This window comes from Narcine bancroftii, chromosome 5 (assembly GCF_036971445.1).
Source record: "Narcine bancroftii isolate sNarBan1 chromosome 5, sNarBan1.hap1, whole genome shotgun sequence".
NCBI classification, from domain to species: domain Eukaryota; kingdom Metazoa; phylum Chordata; class Chondrichthyes; order Torpediniformes; family Narcinidae; genus Narcine; species Narcine bancroftii.
Window position 1 is genome coordinate 101635459 of NC_091473.1, and position 16311 is coordinate 101651769.

Sequence of the window (16311 nt, forward strand, 5' to 3'; positions counted from 1 at the left end):
GGGATTCAAAGCTTTAATCATGCAATTTTAATCTGATTTTAAATAAACTGTCAATTGTAAGATTTGCTTTAATTTTAAGGATGACCTCTATATCCTGTAACCTACTGATGCTGTTTTAAAGCAAATTTAAGAATAAAAATTGAGAAAACTAAATGTTCTTTTATAACTATATTTAATTTGAAAATTTAAGGCATGGTTGGATTTAATGTTTAAATTAATTTAAGCCAATTCATTTTTGAATTTTGCATTTATATTCTCCAGAAAAGGGAAAGAGGTAATAATACATTTTCTATCCTTTCTTATTGTGAAGTTTTTTGTAATAACTATTATAAATATCTATATTTACATTCCAGTAAATGTAATAATATTTTGGAATATCATTTTAATATGACTTGCATGACAAAATAGGAATGATCAAATGTTGACGACAAGAACTCAGAAACCAAGTTAGATATTTTATTGATGTTTGCTGAAGCTTGAATGGAAACGATAGCCATTAATGGTTGCATTAATGTTTTTGACATCACTATTGTTGAATCTTATAAAAGTTCAACAATAAAGTCAGATTCAAAAATTAGTAATTCCAATTGATATCCCCATGTATATTTATGAATTCACTCACATATGTTTTTTTTATAAATGAGTTTAAAAAGTAAAAAAAAACTTTAAGATTCTGTTGCATTCTCCAAATGTCTGACTTTCTGATGCAAAGTAAATTATATTTAAAATGTGTTTAGTAAAGAGCTTCATTTCATCCTAAGATGTTAAAATAGTATATGATATTGATTTGAAAGATGAATGCCATACTGTTTTTTTGCAAATTAGAGTAGTCGCTGGAAAATTAATACTGCTAATGCTCATTGCAATTTTCTTATCCATTATTGGTCGGAATTGAATAGATTCTCATGAAAAAGTGGAACACAAGAATAATATTTTTGATTTTACGAACCAACATTATTTCATATTTGATTTAATCTTCTTGAGGGGAAATCACGCCAGTTTGACTTTCTATGTTCATTAACACAGGCCGATTCCATTTGCAGTCTAGTTTTTGAATTTTGCTTACGGCAGGTGTAAATCTATTGAATAAAACTCGCACAAAATTGCTGTCTTTATCTTGCTATCCAATGAAGTATGCTGAAGTCAGTATAAGCTAAAGAGATTTAGTTGAAAAGGTAGCATCATCCAGCAATAAAAATAAAAACAGTGAGCCTTGTTCTCTTGCTGTTTTGTTTGCCCAAATGCCCAGTGCAGCACTGAGCATATCATTAAATTTCTATTTCAGCTTAATTAATGCCAAACAAGAGTGAGGAGAATTATATTATTTAAGAAGATGCACAATGAACTTTTAGAGGTTAGATTCCCAATTATCGAGTTTGACAATTTTAGTTTCTGCTCGCTGTTCTTGTAGGCTGATATTTTCTAAACATTCTAAGGGGGAAAAAAATGACTGCCAAAGCTATTGTATGGTTAATTTTAATTTTTAAGGTAGATTTTATAATAAACATCTGACAAGCAATGACATAACAGCTGCAGGTCTTCACATTTTCATGCTCTTTTGTGCGAAAGAAAAGAATGAAGAAAACTTCCATGATTGAAATATGAAAAACCCAATTTTAGTTTTATTTCTTACAGCTCTCAGTAACAAAAATTAAATTGTAAATGAACAAATCAAGGCATTATATACTTGTTTAGTTTTTGAGCTGAAGGCACATTTTCAACTCAATAACCTTATGGTGCAAGAAAGTGTAGATTGGTATGTTGGACACATGGAGAGTGTTTGTAGCTTGAAGTACAAAGGAATCTAATCTAGGTCAGAAAACTGTCGAGATAGAATGAACAACTCTAACTTAATGATTATTCCTGTAAATATAGAAGGAAAAGAAAACATTCCTTGTTGGATACAAAATGAATTTAAAATCACTTTGCATTGTGAAATAGAAGGAATGGAAGAAATATTTTGCAAACAGGGCGATTAAATGAAAAACATAAAAAAATACATGAAACACCAATGTGTTGAAACAACTTGCTCCTGACTGCTTGCTTCTTTTACCTAAGCTTTCATTTTCATAAATAATTCTGTCTTCCTGGTGTTCTTTTCACACTGACCACTATTTTGAAGTGTTGAAAATGCATTCATTCAACCATTCAGATTTGATGTTTTAGCAATGAGTAAAAATTAAGCTAATATAAAAAAAAGCAACTTGTATTTATTTAGGAGAGGAGTGAACTATTTGTAATGTATCGAGCAATATATATTTGGGATTGAATTTAAATTTATTGAAGAAAATATAAAACCTATATTGTTCAACCTTGTGTATTTATTCACGCTTATTTAAGCATGCCCATTTTGATACAATGCAATGTTCTGGGAACACTAGGCTAACCTCCTTTGTCGGATTTTGAAAATTACAGGTAAATTATGCTTTATTTTTAAAAATATGTTAATATTTTTCCCCCTTCTGAAATACTTATTTTTCCTCTACTGATTTTCAATAAATAAAAGGCCACAAAGGAGGGATGCGAGTTCAGTCAACAGGATCTTTTAAGTTACATGAGTGTCAAAACATTGGACGTAATCCATCTGATTTGAAATGGAGGTATTATTGACAGTCCAAACCTTTGAGTTTATGGGTCATTTCCACAGAATTCTTCATTATTTGCTAATTAGAAGCTTGCATGTTATTTCTCAAACTGTTCCATTTCTATAAAAATATCTAGATTTGACTTGAAGGAGAATTGATATCCCAATATTTATTACAACCTGTCAGAATTCAAGCAAGGTACTAGTAACACTAAGGTAGCTCCGAATGTAAAGTAATTTTATTACTTTATTTAATTGAAGCAATAATTTGTCTTTTCCATTGAATGTATTGTTCATCTTCAGAGAAAAACTAACCTGATTTCTTCCCAAACTAAACAGTTCACATTTGCTGTTCAAACCATATTCAAACTCCCTGATTTTATTTACTTTCTAGAAATTTCAGATGATGTTTTTAAAATGTAGACTGCTGAAATCTAAATCAAATCCTAAAGAGTTAAGTCCTTTTATTTAAAATTCAAATTGTGTATATTAAGGGGACACTTGCATTTATTTGAATGAGTACGGTGACCTAATAGACAGTCATTGTCCATCAAATTTTATATCAGGTAAGTTTAGAATTGAGTGTGTTGTTTAAGAAAACAAACTTATTTTGTTAAAATGTTAAAATTAACTGATCAAGTGTGGAAAAAAGACATTTACATTTGTGGTCTGATTCTAGATTCAGAATTAAAACAAATCAAATAATTTGCAGCACATTTAATAAGAAAGCAGGTGTTTGAAGTGGGTCCAAAAGCCAATTTAAACTGAATTTAATTATTAATTTATGAGTAGATGTGACTTGTATTTGGATTGTATTTTTTTTGTGGAAATTATCTGCTGGTTTAAGTGGATTTGTGGATCATAATTCCCATTGATACAGGTGTATGATGTCCAGTTTTTACACAGAATAGTACTTGGGTCATTCATCTGATTGCATTTGATTTCTTGTTTTGAACGATTATTTAATTTGTTTCATGCATGCATTCATGCTGTCAGAATGGGCAGAGAATTTTGAGGCGTTACAAGAATTAAAAGGACATAACTTTTCATATTAACTTAAATAGCTTTAGTTTTATTAGTGCATTATATTAATCTATTTATCTATATTTTTATTGACAATGATTCTTTATTGATCTGGAGTGAAGATAGCTTTGCGTAATTGCATTCTTGCATTTACTTCAAAATCAGTGGTTAAGTAAAAGAATAGTGTGTGCAGTTTAATTGTTCACTCATTGCACCCAATTGCATCCAAGTAAAAACTTGGATAATTGCTTTATGTGTTTATGAACATTTTGGTTTTCAATCCATAGTTTGCAAGATATTATGATATAAAAATAATGAGGGTTTTATTCACAAATTTCTCAATTAAATCAAACCAACTAGTACTGCATCACTTCATTTATTTTTGCTAACTCATTTGCTTGCATTGTCTTCCTGTTTTTTTGCTGGTTTATTTTCAAGATTTCTTGGAATTATTTACAGTTTGATTGTAAATCTTTTATTTAAATTTGAGTTTAAAAAAAAAATGGTCTCTAGTGTGGGTCACACCATGGCATATTTATTTCATCCAATGTCCCTGTACTGTATTCTGTGACTTAAAGCAGTAGGAAGACTAGTCCTCAGATGTAATCCAGCTGTGCAGAAGTAACCCTGGAATCAGAGTTGTATGGGTATATTTTTTTATTGCTCCTTCTTAAATGTGAGACTAATACATGGCATTTTTTCAAATTAACATTTTTAACAGGGTATCATTAGTGTGTTTCCATTTCAAGTCCTCACACTCATTTTGTAATAAGAAACGTTGCTATTTGGTGTCACCCTCATATATAAAATATCTGGAATATGCTGTAATTAAGATAAATATCAAATGTGGTTAAATAGAAATAAATGTATATGTTTCAGTTTTAACTGCAGTTCTTTTTGTATGGCATATTTATAACCGAGTTCCTGTATTGGAGAAGTTTTTTAAAAAACTATTTAAAAAAAAAAGCCAATATTTAGGTCTTAACACTGAGCCAATCAATGTCAGTAATCTTGCATAAACAATTGATGTGCACACCCAGCCCTCTCAAACAAGGCCTTTCCTTTGCTTTTAAGTTTACAGCAACCAATGCAAAAATATTGCAGCAACATTCTGAATTGAGAAGAACTGGTAAAATATTTTAATTCAGGAATGTTAATTTCCTAAAATTGCAAGCTTTCTGAATATCTTAAATTTAGTTCACCCAAGCTAGCCAAATATTGGGAGGAGGTCTGTTTATTATGCTGAATTCTTCATGTTCTCTGAATAAAGTTAATATTCCAGGCTATGTTTGCTGTGTCTCTAACAATGAGATTAGAATCCTGCAATTGTCCACTCTTCCCACTCTCACAGCGTAGTTCACAACAGCATTCGTTTTGAGTTTGACACTTAAATTTCAGCCTTGTTTATCAATGAAAGGAAATGTGTTGGATGTTTGTTTCTTGATGTGAAAAGTCTTCAGAATGCAAAGGCCAGCAAAGTATTCAATGATTCTTGAGTGATATATACAGTAAGCTTCCAGACCTCTCTGTGGCTGCTAGTTGTCTGGACTGTTAGCTATATCACAAAATACAATATTAGGATTAAGTGACAAAAAAGAAAAGGCAATGCTAATACCATGCACCTTCCTGTATGTTTCTGTTATAAATCCAAAATTATTTAATAAAAGTGGAAATCTTAGCTAATTTATGCAGAATCTAAAGTGGCATGTAAGTATTCATGTTGCTCCAAGATAGTTTTCACAATTTTTAAAAAGTTTTAGTCATTGTAATAAGTTTGGCTCAACTTTTATTTTTGAAATTAGGGTGGGCTGAAGACTATAATCAAATAAATTATACCAGGCTTCCATTTCAGCTTTCCTGCCTCAATTTAAGTACTTATTTTTCTAGTTAAACACACTTTAAAAGCAATGTTTCAAAGTTGCATTTTAGCTCAATGTCATAGTCACACACTCACACCCATATTCACCCCACCCCCTCCCTACCAGCCACCCCCACATCACATCTGATACTTAATCCATCATCTTTGTTTTCCCCAAACATCATGCAAGCTGTTCTTGATGATGTTGGCATGGGTTTAAAACTGATCGTCCATCTGGATAGCGTGAATGTGGGCCAGGAAGAAAGAGAGATGAAGAGGGTGTTCATGGAAGGACAGATAACACTCAGCTGTCGGAAGACCCTGCGGTACTGTCCCAGTCTGGCTGCCAACATGATATTTGATATTGCAAACTTCTGCTTCATTAAAAATTGGACTTACTTGGCATTTTAAAATTTAAAATAAGCATTGTTCACCATGTTTTGGGAAAAGCAGCTTCATTCCCTTTATTGACAACATCAGTGTTTTACTTAGTGGAATAAAGAGATCGTTCAGCACAGTAGAATCCACACTTAAATATTTAATTTAAATAGGACACCGTGTGTTGAAATCTACAAATATGCCTGATTTATGGTTTTGAGTATGAAATGAAAACAACATCTTCAAAACTGAAAAATTAACAGGGAGGACAATCATGTTTCAGGATAAACACATGGTTCTGCCCTCAAAGTGGAGCATCTTAGGGGATCTGCATTTCAGGAAAAAAAGATTAAAGACAGTAGTTTTGCTGTTTCTAGTTTTCTAACATTTTACAATTGTTTCCTAATAAAATGTTGGACATTTTAAAAGTATTTTTTGTTAAGTTGTAGATAAGTTTGACAACAGCACTAAAAAGAAGCCAAATTTGAAAATTGTATTTAACAATGAAACAAAATTCACAGCAAAGGAGAAGTTGCAGAATAATACTATGGACTAGAAGACAGCGTAGTGCGAAATTAACTGTTTCTGGGACTGTTCATTTTTTGAAAATATGTAGTTAGTCTTTGGTTATAAAATGCGAGCCGAAGTTTCTGCAATGTCTTTTTAAAATGGAAATGAATAGGTCCAGTTTTACATATAGTTGTTTATTCATAAACAAGCTGCACCGAATAGTATTTTTATATTTTATTATCAAGACCACTGAATTATTTCTTAACCCTTTTCATCCTGTCTTGGCCAGCAACTATGCCAAAGCTCTCAACCCTTTCAGTCGATCTGGGAACCTAGCCAACCTCTTGTTTGTCTTCAAAGAACTCATTGATACTTACTAATGCGTCTTCCAAGACATGTGAGCAGATTTATAAATGGAGGTGTACGCATTAACATCATGGTGCCTGCTCCTTCAGATTTTTGAAATTTAATTAAAAATTGTGGGAGATCTCATTGCAAAGGCTAATGCTACTGCCAATCTTGCATGAAGCATGAACTAACCCTGCCACCCAGCATCACTGTGTTTATGGGAGCTGTCCTTTCAGCTTGTAATACACCAAATTTTCCCCTCTAGGTAGTGCCCCTTTTAAGGGTTAAAGCACTAAATTATCAATCTGGTCCGGATAGCAGGACCCATTGAGCCCATTGAAAAGAAACTGCAGTGATTGAATGCCTACTTTTAAATTTGTTGTGGAATTCTAAGTTTTGGGACTGGAGCAATTTGTGATTCTTTTTTTCTCTAGTCAGCACTAGCATTAGGTCTGCCCCTCTACGGTGCCTCACCTATATGCCTTAACCCTGTTTCTTGTTTTCTTGTTAGTGGCCTTTATGTTGTGACTGAGCTAATCTGCGGTTTAGACTTGGCTAGCTCTGGGGTACGTCACTTACAAAGAGGAAAAATATAAATTTGTGTCATATAAAAATATTTTTATCAATCAGAATAGAGAATTTTCAGTTTTACTTATTTCCACAGTGACTGCGACTCAAAAAAACCCCAACTTAATTGACTGTAGAGCACTTTATGGAGTCCCATGTTCATAAAAGGTGTTGAAAGTTGTGGATCTTTTCTTCTTATTAGTCTGGGTTACATTGATTTCTAAGTCATTGAGATGGAAGCTGTATTTCTCTATGAAACTGTCTACCCAAGCCTGTTATTTATATCTTTTCAAACTAACTGCAGTTTCTGTGTGTTTATTTTACTTATTTTCTTTGGGCTTGATGTCTTTCAAGAGGAGGTTCAATTACTATTGTGTTGGCAGGAAATATGAATTCTTAAAACACAATTGTTTGCTCATCAAATTATGATGAAAGGGAAGAGAATTGATGTCAGAAAGTAACTTTTTCCAATTTTTCTTTTTGAGTTTCAGACTCTAATTGAGCAATAATCTATTTCACAAAGTTCCTGATTGTTAATTTTAAAGGAAAATTAAGAATGTTGCTTTTGCTTTACTTTTACTAAAATTAGTAAAAACATACATTTCTACCCCAAGGGAAATGGACAAGGTATGTTTAGAATTTAACTTGGGCTGCTTGGTTATGGCTTTTTGTTATTTTTAAAATCAATTTAATTTTGTGCTATAGAGAACATATTCTATTTATGTGCCTTGTTTAAAATGTTTTCCAAATGCATGGAACAATTATGATAAATTCTTCTTTATATTTGTATAATTTAAAAAAAATCCATAAAAACATTTTTAAAAAATTTAATTTATGTAAATGATCAGGCAGCTCCCTTTACCCTTTTTCTTCAGGATTACCACTGGTCTTGTGCTAAAGTTAAATTAAAAAGCCAGCAAATCTCAACAGAATTACAGGCCACTTTTTTCCTGAACACCAGTGGATCTTCTTGTGAATGCATCTGATTTCCGACCATTCTCTACTTTAATATCCTCACTACTTCCTGTGCAAATCACAAATGGGTATCGGCATGTTACCTGTAAGCCTGACTGTGCATATGCACTTCTATTAGGAACGGAGCTGCGTCTAATTTTTGAATCCTATACCAAATATATAGTAAGCAATTTTTGGTGTGCCTGTTACTCTCCTGGCTGAGATAGACTAACTCAGCATAGAGCAGGTAATGAACCAAGGGCCTTCCTGCTTGTACTACTCAACAGCAGAAGCCAGCTGAGCCATTAGAGAAGCATAAATATTTAATGTAGTCCTTATACAGTTTGTAAAAGGTGGAGGCCCAGAGGAATTTTCAATCTCATGAACCCAAGTCACTGCTGGTCCTGTGATAAGTACAAATCGATGGCCTAGGGACTCCAACCTGTGGACATCTGGTTAAAAAGCTCCATTTGAACTCTCAAAGCTTCTGGGCTGCCCAAAGGGTATGAGCAGATTTAATCTTTGCCAGAAGTGATTTAAAAATGATTAATAAATCTTTAATTACCACAAAATGTATCAATTATTAACAGATTAATTGTACATAATTACGACTTATTCAGCATTGTAGTCTCATAAACATGTTCACACAGTGCCAGAACACTTCATTCTAGTAAAAGTTTAAGTGATTCTGAATAAATGAAATTAATTTGCTGAGAGATTACTGTTATCTTGCAAGCAACTTCAGATAGGCAAACTAGGCTTGGAAAATGTAAATTGGAATTGCCTTACCTTTTGTGTAAAGACCATGTGCCTTGTTTAGAATGTGCCAGAAAAGAGATGATTTCTCCCAGCTTTCAGTCAGTTTATTTTTAAATAAAAAATGCATTTTGTGGGGGGGGGGGGGGGAGAGAGAAAGATGCCAATTTAATATGGGGACAAAGTGGAATTTTGTAAAGTTACTTTGTGTTTATGAAGTATTAGTTTGGTGCAAATTTAGAAATCATTCTAAAAGAGAATGCTATTTTACTTAGAATCGTACCAGATGAAATCGACTGTGCTCACTATATTATGACTATATAGACATAACACATAGTGACCAAAAAAAACTCCCCCACCCCACACCTCCATCCCCTCTCCTTCCCCCTTTTTATTATACGAGAGACCTGTAACTTCTATTTTGGCCTCTTTTGACATAATGTCCCAAACTCAACTACCTGATTCAAGAAGAACCACAATATCTTTTTTTTTGAACATAGTGCGTGCAGTATCAGTTTCTGAGAACTGATTTCCATTTCTCTGCGATTTTTGGTATAATGATACTTCTAAAGCAGTTTTTTTTTCTGGGCTGTCTTTTAATGGTAGGTTCTCGTATGCCTGTCCTATTTTATAGATTTTGGTGGAAATACCTCAAAACTTGATTGCTTTGTTACTGATTTGGGTTCTGAGATAAGTGTGTTTTTGAAAAAAAAATACTTGATTGCTGTTTAATATTATTTTAACCATATCTATTTCAAATCTGTATAATGTCACACTCATTTAACAGAAACCCAAGCCATTAATTTTTCTTACCAGAAATACTCACTCCTTTCACTATAAGTATTATCTTTTAGTACAATGATAATCGTCTATTCTGAAACTATAGTGAACATTGTCGATTCCCAGACTGGGGGGGATAGAAAAAGCATCTTTAATGTACATTGTATTCTTGGCAGTATTACAGGCTATGCTCGTGGAAACCATTTTAAATAATAGTGAAGAAACAAAGCCATTGTTCTATATCGACATATTGATGTAAAAAGAATTAACCATGAAAGTCGATATACCTTACTATAATAACAACTTAAGCCATTGTTTTCTTGCATATAATGAGCTGGGCTGTCCTGTTTTTGGCATCGTTCAAATCTGCTGCCTGTAGTGTCTATTTATCCAGACTAACCTGATCCAGATATGTGGGGTTGACTGAGCTGAGTGTCCATATCTGGAGCTCATCCAGGGGAGCAGGATGGGCTGTGAGTGGCTCATCTGTCGGAAGAACACATGGTCCAGGAGATTTGCAGCAGTTAAAGACATTTGAGTAGATGCCACCGATAAACATAACATTTAAAGAGTTTAAGTAGACTTAAATAATTGTGAAAAATATAATGTTAGATTAATTAAAACATTATGGATATTGAGATAAGGAGAAAAAATGAATCGCATGCTGAGTCAAAGCCAGTGACTGCATTTAAACAAATGAGGAATACCTGCTTTGGCTCTCTGTTAGTAATCTACCACTGAACGCAGCCCCATGCTTCATTCAATTAAAAAATCTCCTCAGTAAATATAAATTTAAGTTTATAAGGACTTAGCAAAATAGTTTTGTCAAAAGTGGTCTGAAGTTCTTCAGGTTAATTAGAAAATACACTGAAGTGAATAAAGTTAAGAATACTAATTTAATAAATAGAGACACAAAGTCAATAGTGTATGTTAAACGGATATAATCTGCTGTGATTAAATTATTTAAGATATTGTAAAGAGCCATATTACTGTAGATTATTGTTTTACATAGGATAGAAGGAATGGATGGCAGAATTGTTATTTTGACTGGCTTCCAACCAAATCAAATATATAAACGGTAGGAAAAAGGCATTTAAAGTCATTTTCTGGCCCTTTCTAATAATTGCTGAATTGATTTTGACAAAGTTTGTTTCAAGGAATATGAAGCTTTGAGTTTAGAGTTAGAGAAGTTAGTTTATTTTCACATGTGCCCACATATAAATAGGCATTACAAAATTGTTGCTGCCATGTTGGATTTATACATTAATGGAAAACCCCCACGATAAAAGCAGAGTAACAAGATTAATCATGACGATGGTCAAACTGGGTATCTTGCATTTTAACAGAACAGGCAAAGCAGATTTTTCCACAGTGGCTTCCTGCCATTCCAGAAGCTGCAGACCGAGCCTGTGCTCTCTTAGCCTGTGGCCGCCATGTGATGAGAGTGACATCATAACACCATCCTCTGGGCTGCATTCTCTCCCTTTGTTCATCCTTCACTTCCACAGTTGAGTTTCAGAAACCTCAATCTGTTTAAAGCCGCGTGTAAGTAGCATTCTGTCGCTGTTTAAAATAAATCAAACACTTGTGTTTTTTGTACTGCTGCTGGAATTAAAGCTATTTTGTTTCAATCTTAAACTTTTGCTGCTGAAGCTTTCCAACTTTTTCAGTTCCATTCTTCAGTGACAATGTGTGATAGTACAGACCTATCACCAATGTATATAGTTACAGTATCTAGAGTGTAATGACTGTGCTTACAGCGATTGGCTGAGAGCTTAGCCACGCCTACTGTCTGGGCCTTAAAGGATTGTGTCCCTAGCCAGGTCGGATCATTCCGGACTGGTCGGCCACCTGTGAGGAGATCCAGTCTTTTGCTAATAAAAGCCTTGGTTTGGATCAACAAGTCTTTGGTTCTTTCGACGAGCTCTACAACAATGTCTATCTGCTATTTGAAAAATACGAACAATTCAGAAACTGTTTTTGAAGATTTGAGTCCCTGGTGACTGCAGGAGTGTCAATTTTGCACCTGAAGACAATAATGATGATTGGGAATGGGGGGGGGGGGGGGGTGTGGGGTGTGGCTTCAGATAGAAAGGATGTTGTCATTTTATGAGCTTACTAGAGAGGCAATTAGTTTTAAAAATAAAATCTTAATGCTTACTATTAGGTTGAGCTCTTCTCCATCTATTTATCTTCATCTCCAGTTGTGCCTGGTTTTAATCCCGGTAATCTGGTTTCAGGCCTCATTTGTTAAGAAGACTGCTGATGGTTTCTTAATCTGAGTTAGCTTTCAACCAATGCTAACTGCTGGTTTATCCCTATCCAGGTTGGAAACTGTCCATGGTTACTCTGGTAGTTTGGGAATCCAGTCCTACATAAACTTCTCAATTTCTTGTTTGCTTGATTTGAATTGTTTTCAATATCATTTTTCTTTATGTAAAAAAAAGTAAACTTTAACATTTTTACATGATGGTTTGTAAAGGAAATATCAAGCATGTATGAAGTATAACAAGGGCATGGTGGTTGATTGTCATATAAACTTTGGATAAAACATTTCAAATTCTCGTGGAATTAATTTAAAATATTATTTTTCTATTTGATAGCTTTTTAAAAAGAAAGCGTCACTCCTGTTAGTAATTTTGTTTAGGCGTCCAACGCCACTTTAATAATTAAATTCATAGCTCTTTTGAGATAGTAAGTCGTGGGAGGCTGGACATTTCTAGGCTGATCCTTGATCAGCACACTAAATTCACCCAGCTCAGTGGCATTGGGATCAAAATAGCTTGCGCCAAGTGTATCTAAAGTACCTGTAGTTCAATTAAGTTATAAATTAGCATTGCCATTCATTGCAATGCCAGAACCAGGTGTTGCTCCCTCCCTCCCCCACCACTCCCCTGCACTTGGTGAATAGCTTGTACGTACTTCATTCTGATTCATTGGCACTGATCACCTTTGGCACTGCACACATTATTGCCTGCACAAAACAGTGAGTAATAGAGCCAAAAAAGTAAGGAAAAGTCAAGTTCATATATCATTTCAGCCAGAAAAGTAAATGGAAGGTGCTATTTAAAAAAAAACCTCATTAAACCGAGGCAGGAAACGTAAACCCTGTAAGTGCCCACTGCAGCCGTAGTTCATTAGGTGGGAGAGGCAGCTGATGTTTAGGGAGGTAGACAGGGTATCAGCTTTATTGGAGCAGCACTCCTTACTTTTACAAACGTGAATTTTTCTCATATTCCTGAAATGTGGCTTATTGATAGTGGAAAGGCACTTGTGGAAATATAAGGTGTACCATTTGCTGCAGAATCCGACACATTTATCGTGACATTATTTACTTGGCAATGAAATTTCATCCATAATGAGGTCCAGGATGTTGATGGCATGGGATTTCTCAGCAGTAAAGTGTTAAAGGGTATTGATTTGGCTCTCATTTTTGTGATCATCTTTATCTGCCACATGTTTGCATGAATGTATTTATCTCTATTATTCCACTTCTGAACGGTGCTCAGATATGGTTTCAAGTGGGTATGGATGCTCATTATCTGAGACTTATACTGGATCCCAGTACTGTGTAATCACTACGAAAATCTATTCTTTCAAGCTTCTTTTGGAGGAAGATTTTGGTGATGTAGTTTAAGATTGCTTGGCCGAGGGCATTGCCCTGAATGAAGTCCTGCTTTTAAGAAAGAATTTTGTTCTGAATCTTTTTCATCCAACTGGTGGGTTTCTCATGCAATACAATGGGGATTCCTACCATAGATAACAGGGCTTTGCCTTCATAAAGTATAATTCCTATCAGAGACATGAATCTGTTGCAGGTATTTTTGTGAGGGAAGGATTAAGTAACTCTTCCCTTAACTTTGGGCTACATGTCCACTGTGGCACCTGTGCTCTTCTGCACTTGCCCAACTTGACCATTGTAGCTGTCGCTTTTGTGTAGAGGAAGTATGAAGGAAATCCTTGGTGGTTCTTTCACATCATGTTCAACATGGAGAATTGAGGTATGAATGTTGACAATTTCCAGGCCATCTTTATAAATCTTTGGGTCTGTGCTGCAAGTAGGATAGTCCACATCTAGGGATAGTGGTCTTGGAATCTAAGACATTAGGTGCTTTCAAACTGCCTTGTAAAATGGGGTAAACCGGGCAATTTGCCAGGTTAGTGCCCCACTCACAAGGCAGCTTGAAAGGGTCAGACCCAGTCAGCATCGTCCAAAGTCAACCGGGTCCCTGCCCTACCTCCCAGGTAGTCAGCGAACCCAGTTAAACTTACCCAGGATGCGTCGACTGGCAGCTTGAACAGCAAAATGGCCAATCCAGTTACTCCTGTGATGTCAGTGCTTACGTGCTGGCGTCACAGGGAAACCCCGGCTCAAGTGTGCGGTGATTGGGAAGAGAGAGGGATTGCTGGCAGGGCCCAGGGTGAAGAAGGAGGGTGTGAGAGGTCGCTGCCGCAAGGGGGAGAGACGGGGGCTACAATCAGGGAGTGAGGTCACTGCCACGGTGGGGGGGGAAATCGATGTCACGGAGGGGTGCCACGATCATTGGGAGAAGGGAGAGGAGAGGATGGGGGTCGCTGCCACGCGGGAGAGAGGATGGGGGTCGCTGCCACGCGGGAGAGAGGAGGGGGTCAGCTGCCGTGGGTTGGGGAGAGCGCAATTGACGGTGGGAGAGAGAGACTGTCAGCCGGTGGGGGGGTGTCAAGCGAGACTAGTTTGCGTGATGTTTCACTTACCACGTCGTCACTAGGGTGGGATCCCCCTTAAATCGCCATGTTGGCAATTTATTGGGGTTATCCCCCCTCAGCTTAAAAGGGCTGGAGGCACATTTGCCCCCCTAATCACACCTGGGTCCCAGGCGGGCTAGCCGGGTGCTGTGGCATCAATCTGAGTTGCAAGACGTCTGACTTGTCTTTGGGATGGCTTTTTCAGTTTAACAGCATTAATTGGGCTGTGCATTTGTCACACTTACATCCAAAGCCTAGGTTGATTTTAATTTTTCAGAATGTCATTTTTTGAGAGATGGCTGAGCCATTTTAGACAGTATTTAAGTCACATTCACAGATAATGGTCTGGAATTGCATATATGCCAGGCGAGATCAGGACAGTGGGTTTTCTTTTCCTGAGGATGGTAGTGAATAGAAAGTGTTGTTCGTGACATCCAGTTGTCTTAATTATTGTTGCTAGCTCCTTATTCTGGGTTGATAAAATTAATAGAATTTAGTTCATCAGCTGAGATGGTGTGATTTGAACTCATTCTCTGAATCATTCGCTCAGGTCTTTGGATCCTTCGTTCAGAAAAGTAATCTACCATTCTCATTTTTTTTAAATAATTTTTTTTCAAGCAATAATATGCCATGGGGAATAGCTGTGTATTTTTGCATTGTTAGACAGCACCACATTATGAAAGTTGATGTTAGTAATATTTTCCTAATTGCTCTTAAACCTCTTTATGCAGAGGTTTAAGTCTAAGATGGTAAAGCATTTGTATGATAACATTGAGACAGTATATGTGGTTGGGACATGGACGTGACAGGGCAGTGCTTTGTGCTTGTCAACTTGGTGGACCATGTGACAGTAAGCCCCATTTAAAGAGTGGGGAGATTAATATGTATGATGCAGTGCTGGTGAGCTCTTCCCTGATGCACAGAAAGCTGTTTTTCATATATTGTCGCCTGGGAAAGCTCTGCACCAGCGAAGGAGTAACTCTATCTCTTTCTGAGTCATTGCCAAGCAGATGTAGGGTCCTGGAAGCTTCCCAGCAAACTTGACATGGCCAATACTTCTGTGAGCTGCCCTTCATCCCCTCTTTTCACTCAATTCTATTCAAATGCCTGAAGTATATTATTTATTTTCTACTATGGCAGGGAAGCTACAATTTTGTCTCTAATCCTTCTTCATGGCAACCCTGATATGTTGGGAAGCCTCTTTGAATTAACCCCCTCCATCAATGCTAAAATTGCAGAGTACATAAATTTTTAGTAAACTGGCAGTATTGTTACTTTAAGGTTAATGGTAGCTGTTGAACAAAGAAGCCTGTCAGTAAGCAGAGCTGTCATCATGATGTGGGCACAAATGTTTTCTTTTTCACTCATTATTTTTCAAAGATATTTGACAAGCTTACTTACTGAAAAAATAGTGAAGTTATCAGAAACTCCGATCCCTTGCATTGTTTGTACCAGCATTTCTCATAACGTGATCTTTGATACTTCAGGTATCTTCCCCCCCAACTTCTATCTCATTAATTTCTCTCATGACCTTTTGAGATTCAGCCTGAACACCACTTAAGACATTGGTGTTCCAGTACTCTGAACTTCCTCTTATGTCCCAATCTTCTCAGGTGCTGTTTATACCATAATCCCAGTCATCCAAGGACACTCCTTAGGCCTCTATCCATAGTTCCAAATGCCCTCCGTTACCAACCCATCCTCTACTGTCTATCAAATTGTTTCAATGCACCCTAATCCATGGCCCCCCCGAAGGACATTTACCTGATTTTTTTTCCTGCAGCGCCCCCCCAACCCCCTTAACCTCCCGATCCCAACCACTCATTCC

The 16311-nt window shown here is 36.0% G+C and overlaps 1 protein-coding gene across 50 annotated transcripts in view; it reads left to right on the plus strand.

Moving 5' to 3' along the window:
• The window catches only part of nfia (nuclear factor I/A), a 607739-nt gene that overhangs the window by 67642 nt on the left and 523786 nt on the right, over positions 1–16311 (plus strand). The window lies entirely within an intron of this gene.